The sequence below is a fragment of the Bos indicus genome, unplaced genomic scaffold (genome assembly GCF_029378745.1).
Source record: "Bos indicus isolate NIAB-ARS_2022 breed Sahiwal x Tharparkar unplaced genomic scaffold, NIAB-ARS_B.indTharparkar_mat_pri_1.0 scaffold_46, whole genome shotgun sequence".
Classification (NCBI taxonomy): Eukaryota; Metazoa; Chordata; class Mammalia; order Artiodactyla; family Bovidae; genus Bos; species Bos indicus.
Window position 1 is genome coordinate 116958 of NW_027223715.1, and position 15159 is coordinate 132116.

At 44.8% G+C, this 15159-nt stretch overlaps 1 pseudogene; it reads right to left on the reverse strand.

The window, feature by feature from the left end:
• Positions 1-3411: 3411 nt before the first annotated feature.
• On the reverse strand, positions 3412-4295 carry LOC139181974 (GTPase IMAP family member 1 pseudogene; annotated as a pseudogene).
• Between the last annotated feature and the right edge of the window lie 10864 nt (positions 4296-15159).

Consider the following 15159-nt stretch of genomic DNA (forward strand, 5'->3'; position numbering starts at 1 on the left):
TCCTCTTGGATATATACCTAGGAAGTGAAATTACTGCATCATATGGTAATCTATGTTTAACTTTTTGAGACAATGCCAAACTGTTTTCTACTGCAGTTGTGTCATTTTACTTCCTCACCTGCAGTGGACAAGGGTTAAATTTATCCACATACTCATCAGTATTTGTTATTTTGTCTTTAAAAAAAAAAAAAAAACCCAGGGAGTATGAAGTGGTATCTTGTTTTGATTTGCATTTCCCCAATGACAAATGATGTTCATTATTTGTTTTCATGTATTTATTGGCCATTTGTGTATCTTATTTGAAGAAACTCCTATTCAAATCTTTCACTCATTTAAAAGTAGGATTATTTGCCTTCTTGTTGTAGAGTTGTAAGAGTTCATTATATATTCTGGACATGAGATCTTTATCAGGTTGGCAATTATTTTCTCCCATTCTTTAGGCTGTCTTTTCACTTTCTAGATAGTGTTATTTATTTAATGGGAAAATGTTTTAAATTTTGATTAAATATGACACCTGTTTTTCTTTGGTGCTTTTGATGTCATATATTAGAAACTGTTGTCTAATCCACGGTCGTGAAGATTTGCACTTGTTTTCTTCTTTTAACTCTTACATTTAGGTCTTTGATCCATTTTGAGTTAATGGTTTTATATCATGCAAGATAAGCATCCAAATTTACTATTTTGCTTGTGAATATCCAGTGGTCTCAGCACTATATGTTGTTTCTTCCCATTAATCTGCTACATACATTCTTCATGGCATTCTTTATCCTTTTGTGTATATTCCACATACATATAGAGAGCTCTCTAGTGTTGAAGTAGATGATTGCCTGCCCTCTGGGATCCCTGAAATGTTCCTCCCCTTCATGTCCATCAGCTCAACCAGGGTCACTTAGGAACTTCCTAGCCTTCATTCCTTCCCAAAGCAAGAGCAAGAATCAGATGTTTCTTATTATATTTGAGTCTTAGGTTAAAACTATCCATTGCTCACATGGGGCACTTTGTCATTCTATTTTCACATTTATTTTCACCAATGACCATCCCTTTTCTCAGAGGAGTGACAATGGCAGGATATTTCTCTGTTTACTCTAAGAGTGTATTGAAAAGTGAACAAGAACAAAATCAAGATCCCCTATAAGGATCTCTGCTGAGATCCACACACAACTCCTTAAACCAAAATGACCTTTGCTGGTGAGGAAATTTCAAGCCTTAGCATTTGGCATTGGTGTTTCTGTTAGTGTTTGCAATGGTGTTCATGCAGGGTTTGTGGACTCAGTTGTTGCAGATCATTTTTCTTTTTACACGTTCATTAGTGACCTCAGGGCTTCCCTGGTGGCTCAGCTGCTAAAGAATCTGCTTGTAATGTGGGAGAGCTGGGTTTGATCCCTGGTTGGGAGGATGCCCTGGAGAAGATAAAGGCTACCCACTCCAGTATTGTGGCCCGGAGAATTGCATGGACTGTATAGTCCATGGGGTCACAAAGAATCGGACACAACTGAGCAACTTTCACTTAGTGATCTGAAGTCATCAGTAGGCTGAGAATCTCTGGCTGGGTAGGCAATAGGCAGAGGATACTGTACGGAGAGACCTGGAAGTGCATAGCTGTGTTAGAGATGGGCTTCTCTTGGTGTGTGAAGACGGTGGTGTTGAGGATAAAGCAAATGTGAATAAAGAGATAGGGAGGCACACCTAGGACTGATGACACAGGCTAACCTGGCTCACTTACTTGCACCAGACAGCTGATTCTCCCAGGCATGCATGGCACAGGGGTGACTCTCTACTCCACAATCATATCACCAGTTCTCAGCCCACAAAGACCTATTTGCCTTTTGAGATTCACATAAAATAAAAATCTCCAATCCACTTAAATCTTTAAATTTATCCCTGAATTGAAAAGCCATACCCTTGCTTACCCTGTAAGTTAGTCAGCTAGTGAGAACACTCCTCCTTGGGAGTGGATTTCTGAAGGACCTCCATGGGCCCTAGGGAACCAAGTCTCCAATGACAGTCTCTTTGGACGTGCAGAAACATCTGCATTCAAGCTGCTGTGGGGTGACAATCCCCTGCCGGTACAGAGGGCCAGGTCTGCACTAATGTCTTCCCTCCTTGCCATCACACACATGAGTGAGTGTGTGGGTGCATTTAATGGCTGAGTAATACTCCATTGTGAATATGTACCACAGCTTTCTTATCCACTCATCTGCTGATGGGCGTCTAGGTTGCTTCCATGTCCTGGCTATTATAAACAGTGCTGCGATGAACATTGGGGTACACGTGTCTCTTTCCCTTCTGGTTTCCTCAGTGTGTATGCCCAGCAGTGGGATTGCTGGATCATAAGGCAGTTCTATTTCCAGTTTTTTAAGGAATCTCCACACTGTTCTCCATAGTGGCTGTACTAGTTTGCATTCCCACCAACAGTGTAAGAGAGTTCCCTTTTCTCCACACCCTCTCCAGCATTTATTGCTTGTAGACTTTTGGATCGCAGCCATTCTGACTGGCATGAAATGGTACCTCATAGTGGTTTTGATTTGCATTTCTCTGATAATGAGTGATGTTGAGCATCTTTTCATGTGTTTGTTAGCCATTTGTATGTCTTCTTTGGAGAAATGTCTATTTAGTTCTTTGGCCCATTTTTTGATTGGGTCATTTATTTTTCTGGAGTTGAGCTGTAGGAGTTGCTTGTATATTTTTGAGATTAGTTGTTTGTCCGTTGCTTCATTTGCTATTATTTTCTCCCATTCTGAAGGCTGCCTTTTCACCTTGCTAATAGTTTCCTTTGTTTTGCACAAGGTTTTAAGTTTAATTAGGTCCCATTTGTTTATTTTTGCTTTTATTTCCAATGTTCTGGGAGGTGGGTCATAGAGGATCCTGCTGTGATGTATGTCGGAGAGTGTTTTGCCTATGTTCTCCTCTAGGAGTTTTATAGTTTCTGGTCTTACATTTAGATCTTTAATCCATTTTGAGTTTATTTTTGTGTAAGGTGTTAGAAAGTGTTCTAGTTTCATTATCAGTTTAAACAACTGCCCTGGGGCGGTTCTGCCCTTGGTTCACAGGGGAGTCCAGTGGATGAGAGGGGAAATAGTCCTCATCTGCTTTCAGGAGTAAAAGCAGTTCAGTGACAGGACAGAGTCAAAGGCAGTCTGAGGTCAGGTGCAAAACATCTAAAATTAACAGTGGCTGTTAGGCTCTGCAGAGAGGGGAGTTCAGGGACCACCATGTAACAGAGGAAGCTTTCAGGTGGGAGATTTGCCTGGCATGCCTCTGAGGTTGGTAGATTAGGCGAGGTCAGGGAGAAAAGAAGGGAATGTGTGCCCTGAAGCAGCAGCGCACTTGAGATGAACGTGATTATCACTGCAAGGGACGAAGTGTTATTTACAATGTGTCAGGAGGGACCTCACCAAAGGCATCAGGCAGCTAGCTGCAGAGCAGGTACAACAGGAACAGGGCGCCCAGCAGGAGGGTGGCCAGGCCCAGCTTACACCAGGTCCCCAGCACCGCCTTAGGCCACGGCCACAGCCCGGCCAGCGACCACGTAGGGACGCGTGCGGTCAGTCGCTCCGCCACCCTGCGCAGCCTCTCCTCAGGGCTCAGCTCACCCAGGGTCTGAGCCAGGCGGTACACGTCCTTGGTGTAGGGGTTGACTCCATGGTCCCTCACCAGCTCCTCCACCAGCCCCATCAGCTCCATGACCTTCACCTCCTGCTCCCCATTGGCAGCTCGGTTGTCAAAGGCGCAGCAGCAGCCCCGCACTCGGCCACCAGCTCCCTGAGCGCGCTGTTGTCAGTGTCATGCACGTACTACGGCAACAAGCCCTGCCAGGTCTTCCCTGCAGGTGAGGACCACGACAGTGGGCACCATGATGCCCACCCAGAAGAGCGACTTCACCCCGCGCCAGGCCCGCAGGTCCTGGGCGGTGAAGCAACCAAGCTGGGTCACCAGGAGCACGGCGTGGGGCCCAGGGGCCAACAGCAGGTAGCAGCGGCCTCTCTCTCCGAAGCCCGGGTTGGCCTGGGTGACCTCGAGACTGAAGAGGTCGGGGGTGTCGAGGACTTCCACGTCCCATGAGGCCCAGCGGCAGCTCCCCATGGCACAGGCACTGGTCACCACCGTGGCCTCGAGCCTGGAGACCTGGAGAGGAAATGCTTCCGCTGGAGGATGCTGATGCCCATGGCGCTCTTCCTGGTCCCTGACCTCCCGGCGAGGAGAAGGAGCACCCTGCGCTCTTGCAGGACAGATCTGAACTCTTGGAAACCTGTGGACACCGATGGTCTGTAGGCTTTGGAAGCTGAGAGCAACATGTCCCGGTTCCTGGGTTTCCTGGATGCCTTGTGAGCAAAGGAGAACAGAGTGCTTCCACGATTGTGTTTGGGACAAAACCTTTACTGGATTCCACTGTGGCTCAGCTGGTAAAGAATCTGCCTGCAGTGTAGGAGACCTGGGTTCTATCCCTGGGTTGGAAGGATCCCCTGGAGAAGGGAAAGGCTACTCACTCCAGTATTCTGGCCTGGAGAATTCCATGGAATGTATCATCCATGGGGTCGCAAAGTCTGACATGACTAGGCGACTTTCACTTTAACTTTACTGAGTGACCTGCCGTGAGATTTGGGCACTACAAGGGGGTCTCTACCTGTCTATTTCTCCCGTCTTTGGTGTCACGCATGCACCTGTGCTCCAGCAGCTGCTGAACGTCTCTCTAGAGGATGCGCCTTTGTAATACAAGCCATTACTTTGACTGATATGATCTGTCATCCAGACTGTGCAGAGCTGGTCCTTTTCCCTGATGGCCTCCCACTGGAGAAAGGGGTGGGGCAGTGGGCCCAGTTTGGAGGGCTATCTGGAGTCCCATAGCCGGGGTTTGAATCATAGACTGTCCTCTACCAGCCTTGTAACCCTGGGGAGCTGCTTAATTTAAGTGTTAAACCTCTTCTGCACAAACGCAATCAATACTGTAGCACTGTCCTCACAGGGCGTCAGAAAATAAGATGAGCTCAACTCTCTTCCTTCCCTTCCTGCCTCCCTCCTCCTCTTCTCTTGTCTCTTAAACCTGCTGCCTAATAAGACACTTGTGTAGCCCTCCATCCTTGCTCCCTAACACCTTCTACCTGGTGAACCATGTTCCCTCTAATACACGACTTGATGTCCTCTACATCCACTTCTGTTTATTCATTTTATTTTGGAAACAGAGATACAGGTTAGTCAAAGAACTTGATATCCCACAGCAGGGCGGGGACAAAGATCCATGTGAAGTGCCAGCCCCAGGGCTCTTGCTGCTTCACCCCAGCATCAAGTCACCTCTCGGCTTCTCTTGTTCAGTCTTGAATTAGCCCATCCATCTACCATCCAGGGTTCACACCTGGGGGCAAATACGCATTGTGAGATGTGTTCTTACCATAGGCATTTTCTTCATCTCTTGCCACGTTCCATCCTCCCACGATTACCTGAAAGAGTCCCAGACACAGTTGTTCATTCACTCATTCATCAAATAACTGTAACTGCCTACAGTGTGTCAGGCCAGGTCTAAAATGCTGGTGACCTCACAGTGAGAAGGCCATAGTTCCTGCTTTCCCTTGGGCTTTGGAAAGAGACTGGAGGAAATGTTCAGCAATGACATTTGGAGGAGCCTAGTCTGGGGTTCAGATGATGCTGTGAGAACACCTGGTAAGCTTGGCTTTGTCTTCTCAGGGCCCCCAAATGCGAAGAGCAGAGGGGTGATGATAACATTTACTCCGTGTCAAGATGAGCCCCTTAGCTGGTCTGGAAATCAGTAGGGCTTATTGTAGGGGCTGTAAGATACTGAGACCCTGGTCTTGAAGAGCATGTACAGCTTGCTTGCCCCCAAGTCCCAGTGCAGAGGCAGTAGATTGAACACTGCCTGGTGCTCTGGCCAGCCTGCCAGGACTGTCCCCAGAGCACCTCCCAGAGCCTGGGATCCTACTCCATCCCCTACTGCTCCCCTCAAAGGCAGAGGCCACACTGCCAGTGGGTAGGTGAGCACCAGGGAAGGAGCAGAGAAAGCTTTGTGGTCTGGCTCCAACGCTTTGGTTCCCAATCCTGCCTCTAACCAAGGGGTACACACCGAGGAAAAAATGGAACCAGCTCAAAAGTGGCCCCGAGGCCTCAGGCCATGGCTATGCCCCCAGACAAGGTGAAGGCAGTCATCAATCTTGGGAAAGATTAAGCTCCCTTAAGACTCCCACTCCTGCCGCTTGGCTTTTGTTCCTTCCACAATAGGGTGGCTACTGGTATGGAGCCTAGGAGAAGCCCTGGCTGGCACCTGGCTCTGGCTGTATCCCCTCTGACTTCAGCCCTGCCTCCCACCACTGCAGTGGCTGCCAGCACACCCTGGGAGACGCAGTCACCACTCACTTCCGGTCCAGCTCTCCCACCAAAGCCACCAGGCACATGCACACTGCAAAGGGACACTTCCACACAAGGACATGGCTTCAAGACCAGGATAGGTGACTGTTTCACCTAACTTCATAGCAGCAGACTGAGAAAGTTAAAGAAAATGAGAAAACAGAGGCATGCATTTTAAATGAAAGAACAAGATAACAGAGACAAATAATTTGCTTGCCAAAGAGTCCAAAGCAACAGTAATAAAAATGTTAAGTGAACTTGAGAAAACAAGAACTGAACACAGTGGAAAGTTCAGCAAAGGATTAGAAAATATAAAAACCACTCAGAGCTAACAATTATGATAACTGAAATGAAAAACATGCTAGAAGGAATTCAGGCCAGCTGAGGTGACACAGAAGAACACCTAAGACAGAAGAGTGGAAATCACCTAACCAGAACAGCAACAAGAAAACACGTTTAAAAAATGGATGATAGTTTATGGGTCCTCCGGGACAACTCAAGTGTATTGGGTACAAGAGGTATGGGGCACCGCTGTCAGAATGGTTGTCATCAGAAAAACAAGAAATAACATGTGTTGGCAAGGATGTAGAGAAAAGGGAGCCCTAGTGCACTGATAGTGGGAATGTCAGTTGCTACAGTAATGGTAGAAAACAGTATGGTGGTTCCTTGAAAAATTAAAAATAGAACTTCCATATGATCTAGCAGTTTTACTCCTGGGTATATATCCAAAGGAAATGAAAACACTACTCCAGAAAGATGTATGCACTCCAATATTCATAGCAGCATTATTGATAATAACCAAGATAGGAAAGCAACCTAAATGTCCATCAATAGATGATTGGGTAAAGAAGGTGTTTTATATATACATGTGTATTGGCTTCCCTGTGCTCAGACAGTAAAGAATTTGCCTGCAGTGCAGGAGAGCTGGGTTTGATCCCTGGGTTGAGAAGATCCCACTGGAGAAGGGAAAGGCTACCCTCGGCAGTATCCTTGCCTGGAGAATTCCATGGACAGAGAAGCCTGGTGGACTACAGTCCATGGGATCCTAAAGAGTTGGACATGACTGAGTGATTAACACTTTCATTTTTGATTCTCATATATATATATATATAATGGAATAATCCTCAGCCATAAAAAAGGATGAAATCTTTCCATTTGCAACAACATGGATGGACCTAGAGGGTATCATGCTTATTGAAATAAGTTATATTATGCTTATTGAGATAAGTCATAAGAAGGAAAAATGCTGCATGTTTACACAATCTAAAAAAAAAAAAACAAAAAAAACAGTTGACTATAACAAAAGAGAAACAGACTCACCAGCACAGAGAATGAATTAGTGGTTACCACTGAGGATTGGAGAAGGCAGTGGCAACCCACTCCATTACTCTCGCCTGGAAAATCCCATGGATGGAGGAGTCTGGTAGGCTGCAGTCCATGAGGTCGCTAAGAGTCAGACATGACTGAGTGACTTCACTTTCACTTTTCACTTTTATGCATTGGAGAGGGAAATGGCAACCCACTCCAGTGTTCTTGCCTGGAGAACCCCAGGGATGCGGGAGCCTGGTGGGCTGCTGTCTATGGGGTCACATAGAGTCGGACACGACTGAAGTGACTTAGCAGCAGCAGCAGCAACTGAGGATAGGGCTGAATGGGGAGGCAAGATCAGAGAAAATGATTAAGAGGTAAAAATTATTCAGATCAGTTCAGTTCAGTTGCTCAGTCGTGTCCGACTTTTTGCAACCCCATGAATCACAGCATGCCAGGCCTCCCTGTCCATCACCAACTCCTGGAGTTCACTCAGACTCACATCCGTCGAGTCAGTGATGCCATCCAGCTATCTCATCCTCTGTCGTCCCTTTCTCCTCCTGTCCCCAATCCCTCCCAGCATCAGAGTCTTTTCCAATGAGTCAACTCTTCGCCTGAGGTGGCCAAAGTACTGGAGTTTCAGCTTTAGCATCATTCCTTCCAAACAAATCCCAGGGCTGATCTTCTTCAGAATGGACTGGTTGGATCTCCTTGCAATCCAAGGGACTCTCAAGAGTCTTCTCCAATACCACAGTTCAAAGTTACATATTGCAAAATGATGCCCGTCACAACATTAGCTAACATCTGTATCACTTCACATAATTACCATTTCTTTTTGGTGCTGAGATCTACTATCTTGGCAACTTTCAAGTAGGTAATATCAAATTGCTCTATAGTACCTGTGTGTGTACCTACTCATCTTCTCCCTGGAGGTTTGTACTCTTTGACCAACATCTTCAAATTTCTCCAATCCCCAGCCCCTAGTAACCACCATTCTACTCTGCATTTCAAGGAATTTGACATTTTTAAATTCCACATTAAAAAGTGATATCATATAGTATTTGTTCTCTGTCGGACTTATTTCACTTAATAAATGCCCTTAGCTGCACACAATTACACTCATCCCACAGGCTAGCAAAGTAATGCTGAAAATTCTCCAAGTGAGGCTTCAACAGTACATGAACCGTGAACTTCCACATGTTGAAGCTGGATTTAGAAAAGGCAGAGGAACCAGAGATCAAATTGCCAACATCCATTAGATCATAGAAAAAACAACAGAATTCCAGAAACACATCTACTTCTGCTTCATTGACTACACTAAAGCCTTTGACTGTGTGGATCACAACAAATTGTGGAAAATTCTGAAAGAGATGGGAATACCAGATACCTTGCATGCCTCCTGAGAAATTAAGGAGCAACAGTTAGAACTGTGGAACACATGTATACCTGTGGCGGATTCATTTTGATATTTGGCAAAACAAATACAATTTTGTAAAGTTTAAAAATAAAATTAAATTAAAAAAAAAGGATTTTTAATTGGCAAAGGAGTACGTCAAGGCTGTATATTGTCACCCTGCTTATTTGACTTATATGCACAGTACATCATGCGAAATGCCAGGCTGGATGTATCACAAGCTGGAATCAAGATTTCTGGGAGAAATATCAATAACCTCAAATATGCAGATGACATAACCCTTATGGCATAAAGTGAAGAGGAACTAAAAAGCCCTTTGGTGAGGATGAAAGAGGAAAGTGAAAAAGCTGCTTAAAACTCAGAATTCAAAAAACGAAGTGCATGGCACCTGGTCCCATCACTTTGAAAGGTTGTTGTTGAATCACACGAATACACCGGGATTCTTGGCCCCCGGAGGAGAAGAATTCAATCCGGGGCCAGAGACGAGGCTTGATCGCTCAGAGCTTTTGTGTAGTAAAGTTTTATTAAAGTATAAAGGAGATAGAGAAAGCTTCTGACATAGGCATCAGAAGGGGGCAGAAAGAGTACCCGCTTGCTAGTGTTAATAATGAGGTTATATAATCCAAAGAATGTCTGGAGGTTGTAAAGACCTCCTCCGACCTACTCCCATAATTTACATTTTAAGATAACACTGTCCTCAGGCAAGATACATCCTTGTAAAGACCAGGTATACTCCCATAATTAACATTTTAAAATAACAGAAGGTTGAATCCAAAGACTGTCCTTAGGCAGGATACATTATTGGTATATAATCCTAAGGAATGTGGAGAAAGAAAAAAGTTTGTCCTTTCTTCCTCCTTGAGAATTCCAGACCCCTCTCTCTTTGGGGACCCCTAGACTTCCTATCAACCTGCCTAGGAACTGACTCTCTCATTCCCCCCTTTTCTCTTAGGAGAATTATGTTGCCTAGGGAAAAGGGGCGTCGTTCTCGTCCCATAACTGCTTCCAAGCTGATAAGGGGCGCTGTCCCTAAATTGGTGAGGCAACATATTCTCCTAATCCTCATATTGAGGATATCTGATCCAGGGGCCCCAAATAGTAGCTGGAGGAAGCTACAGCAGTAGCAGGAGTTTGAGCAACCATTTGTAACTTAAAAGCTTTCATGCGGCTAGAAACAAATCCAGTTATACAATTACAGATGCAGGGAGCAAACAGCAAGAACAAAACAACCAGAATTATTGTAATTAAGGTAGTTGTCCACCATGGGGAATTAGTTAACGTTTTCCAAAGTGAAGCAATTGAGGCTTCAGGAGTGTCCATGGCCCTAATCATCTTGTTCATGTGGTTAGTAAAATGAGTAACATTCGTGCTCATATCAGGTATATATGTACAGCATTGGGTATGAATAATGGCACAAGTTCCTCCTTGTGCAGCTGTCAGAATATCTAGAGCCAATCTGTTTTGTAAAACCACCTTTCTAATTTGTGCTTGTTCAGCATTAAGAGCTGAAATAGCCTTTTGAGAATCTTGTAATGCCTGTTGAGTAAAATTAGTCAAAGCATCCACTCGTAACATAACATCTGTAGTTCCCAAAGAGGGAACAAATGCTGCAGCCAAATAATCATACCAATAAAATACAGACCTTGCCCACCGAGTTCTAAGGTGGGGTAATTAGCAGGCTTTTCTGGAAGCTCTGAAAATATAAAGCCATGAGTAAAGGCTAGACCCAGGGTGCATCTCCCTATCCAACCAGGGGGAAGCCATGCCCATAGGTAAGAGCCACATATCCAATAAGTCCCGTTTGGAGCAAGCCAGCGCGACTGAGATATCCAGTCCCAATTCGTGCCTGGCCAGACAAAGGGAGAACCTGAACTGGGATTGGAAAACACTGGAATGATTACATTGCATGTTTCCTGAGACAAATATCCCACTTGTTTCCAATCATTGTAATTAAGTTGTTGGCTAACTTTTGGGGACGGCTCTGTTTGTTCCCAGCATATAGAGGCAGTAGATATTAAACGTCCTTTTTCAGAGTTAGCCATGTAACCTCATCCCATATTTGATAAACGTCAGGTAGAAAACCATTAGAGCACTGGGACGACCCAGAGGGATGGTGTGGGGAGGGAGGAGGGAGGAGGGTTCAGGATGGGGAACACATGTATGCCTGTGGCGGATTCATTTTGATATTTGGCAAAACTAATACAATTATGTAAAGTTTAAAAATAAAATAAAATTAAAAAAAAAAAAAAAGAAAAGAAAACCATTAGATCTAGACCTATTTACCTTATATGTAGCAAAATAGTCATTGAACCGAGACAATGTATAATCAAAATTAAAAGTCACATTATGTCCATGGTTAGAGTACAAAGTGTTGCACCAGTCCATTTTAGGGTTGGTAGATGTCATCAGATGAAGAAGAGGCATCGCATGTGATTGTTGTCGAAGGTATTCACAGACTTGGAGAAAGTCTTTTCCTTGAAGTGGGGATGTCCACCACGGGAAGCCTTCCACTGACGAAGAGGGGAGCGCTCCGCAGACCCAGCAGTTAGACCGATTGTGGAATGCAGCATAGGAGTGAGCCCAGGACAAGAAGACATTGTCTTGAGGATCCAAAGGCAGACTCAGGATATTTGGAGTCAGCAGAAGTAGACTCACATAGATTATCAGGCCCATCCGCTGCCCTGTGCTTAACTCTAGAGCTCGGGTCAGGGCCACAAGCTCCACTAACTGAGCACTGGTTCCCTGGGGGAGAGATTTTGCTTCTAAAACCTGTTCAGCAGTCACCACGGCATAACCTGCTTTACGCTTTCCATCTTGAACAAGAGAACTGCCATCTGTAAATATTTCCATGTCAGGATTGTCTAATGGGGTATTCTTTAGATCCTCCCGAGCTGCATAGTTTAAAGTTAGGAATTGAGAACAATCGTGATCAGGTGTTTCATTTTCCTTCTCAGGAAGGAAAGTGGCAGGATTTAAATTTCCACAAACTTTAAGCTTAGTTACTGGTCCTTCTAACAACAATGACTGATACTTAAGAAGCCTACTGTCTGTCATCCAAATATTAACCTTAGAATTTAATATTCCACTCACATCATGAGAAGTCAGTACAGTAAGGTTTCGTCCATTAATTATTTTTAAAGCTTCAGGTGCTAATAAAGCCGCTGTCCCAATTACTCTTAGGCCACCCACTTGAAACTACATCTAATTCTCTGCTTAGATAAGCAATAGGTTGCTGGTGAGGCCCTTGGGGTTGTGTCAAAACTCCCTAAGCCACACCTTTTCTTTCAATGACAAACAAATTAAATTTTGACCCTGTGGGCAAGCTCAGAGCTGGAGCTTGCAGGAGAGCAGTCTGAAGAACCTTAAAAGCCTTTTCAGACCTTCTGGAGACCAAACCAGTTTGTCAGTTTGGGCCTGCTGAGTTTCAGCTATAAGTTTATATAAAGGCTGGGCAAGTTCCCTGTAACCCGGAATCCAAATGTGACAGTAACCTGTGATTCCCAAAAATCCTCTCAATTGTCTTAAAGTCATAGGTAGGGGGTGATTTAGTATAGGTTTAATTCTCTCAGGGCCTATGGCCCTAGTCCCTTCTGATATGATTAGGCCCAGATATCTAACTGATTGTTGACAAAGCTGAGCCTTTTCTCTTGATGCCTTGTAACCACAGCCTGCCAGAAAGTTTAAGAAATCTTCTGAGGCTCGCGAACAAGCTTCCTCTGTCTCAGCACAGAGCAAAATATCATCTACATATTGTAACACCACTGCTTCAGAGCTGTTAAAGTTTTGTAAATCCCGTGACAAACTTTGTCCGAATAAGTGAGGACTGTCACGAAATCCCTGGGGCAAAACTGTCCAGGTTAACTGAGAAGCTGGCTGCGTAGGGTCTTCAAAGGCAAATAGGAATTGACTTTCTTCCGCCAAAGGCACTGAATAGAAGGCATCCTTTAAATCAATTACTGAGAAATATTTGGCCCGTTCAGGAATTTCAGACAATAGAGTATAAGGATTAGGCACCACGGGGTGTAAAGGAACTACAGCCTCATTTATTATTCGTAAATCTTGAACTAGTCTCCATTTACCATTTGATTTCTTTATACCCAAAATAGGAGTGTTGCAAGGACTGTTACAGGGAATTAATAGTCCCTGTTCCTTTAAATTTTCGATGATGGGTTTTAATCCTTTCTTAACTTCAGGTTTCAGTGGATACTGCTTCTTATGTGGAAATACGTGTGGGTCTTTGAGCTTAACAACTACCGGAATAGCATTTTGTGCTCGACCCACAGATTTTCCATCAGCCCATACTCTAGGATTTACATTTTGTTCAACTAAAGGGAGAGAAAGGGAGGGCTCCATATTCATGAAAACAGAGGCATGGACCTTGCTCAGTATATCCCTTCCCAAAAGGGGTGAGGGAGATTCTGGCACAATCAGAAACTTGTGTGAAAACAGCACAGAATCCCAGTTGCAAGATAAAGAATAACTGAAATAATACCTTTTGGCTCGTCCAGACAGTCCCATTACAGAAGCGGATCAGGAAGAAAGTGGGCCAGGGGCTTCAGTAAGCACAGAATAAGTTGCCCCAGTATCTAAAAGGAAATCGACAGATTGGCCCCCCACAACTATTAATACCCGGGGTTCCTCAGGTGTAATTAGGACGGGAGCTTGTGTGGGGACCCCCGGGCACCTTCAGTCCTGATTGTCTTGAGAGTCCGACCCCAGAGACCTACGCCTCTGGGGACAGTCTCTCTTCCAGTGTGGTCCTTTGCAGACCGGACATGGAGCCGGGGGCGGCTTAGATGCCTGAGGGCAATCCCGCTTGAGGTGCCCCTCCTTTCCACAGCAGTAGCAAGCCCATCCCTTTTCACCTGGGCCCCTCTGAGCATTTTTCTCAGGCTGTTTAAGAATGTTTTTCGTAGCCGTGGCGAAGGCTTCCACCTTTTCCTTTGTCTTTTTTTGCCTTTCTTTCTTTTCCTCATACGCCCTACCAAAATAGACTGTCTGAGCCAGTTGTACCAGAGTATCTAAAGACTGATTTGGTCCATACGCCTGTTTTAATAGCTTACGGCGGATATCTGGAGCCGACTGAGTGAGAAATCTATCCTTTAAGATCACTTTTCCCTCTTCACTTTCGGGATCAATCTCAGTGAATCTGCGAAGGCCTTCTCTCAGTCTGTCTAAGAATTTACCAGGAGCTTCTTTCTCCTCCTGTTCTATATCTGCCAATTTGCCATAGTTTAAAGGCTTAGAACTCGCCTGCCTAAGTCCCTCAAGAATACATCTAACAAAATGACTCTGATCCCATCTTCCTTTAGCTGTGTTGTAGTCCCAGTCTGGTTCTATAGTTGGGACCGCCTGATTCCCAGTGGGGAGGGCCGCTATCTCGTTCTCCCTCTTCCCTACTGATTCATTACCAAGCCACTCATCTCCATAAGCAACCGCTTTTCCCAAAACTCGAGTCTTTGACTCAGGAGTCAGCGTTTGTCCCAAGATATACATCACATCCTTCCAAGTGAGATCATAAAGCAAAGTAACACCTTTAAAAGCTCTGATATATTTTTCTGGGTCCTCTAAATAGTCTCCCAGATCCTCCTTGATTCTTTGTATTTCTTGATAAGAAAAAGGCTTATTAACTCTCACAGACTGATTATTTCTTCCGGTGGGTGTTTCATAAAGAGGCAACAGCTTGTGTGGCTGTTCCTCAGTCTCTCTGGCTGCTCTGCGCATATGATCCCAGGGATAGATTGGAGAAACCTGTTTCTCCTCTTCTCTTTGTCTCCTGTCCTCCATCTCATCTCTTACTTCGATGGTCTGAGTTTCTACTGAAACCAGAGTAGTCTGAGGTCGTACTGAGAAAGGAGTTGTTTGCACCTCCATGCGGGCAGTTTGAATCCCAGTTTGGAGTCCCAGGTATGGGGGCAAAGTAAGATGATAGGAGGGAGCTGAAGGTTTCACGCCCAAATCTATACCCTTAGGACATAAGTCTGGCATATTTCGCAGAGAGAAAAAGGGCAACACATATGCTACTTCTACCCATTTTCCTTGTTCCTTACAGAACCGGTCTAATTGTAGAACAGTGTTATACT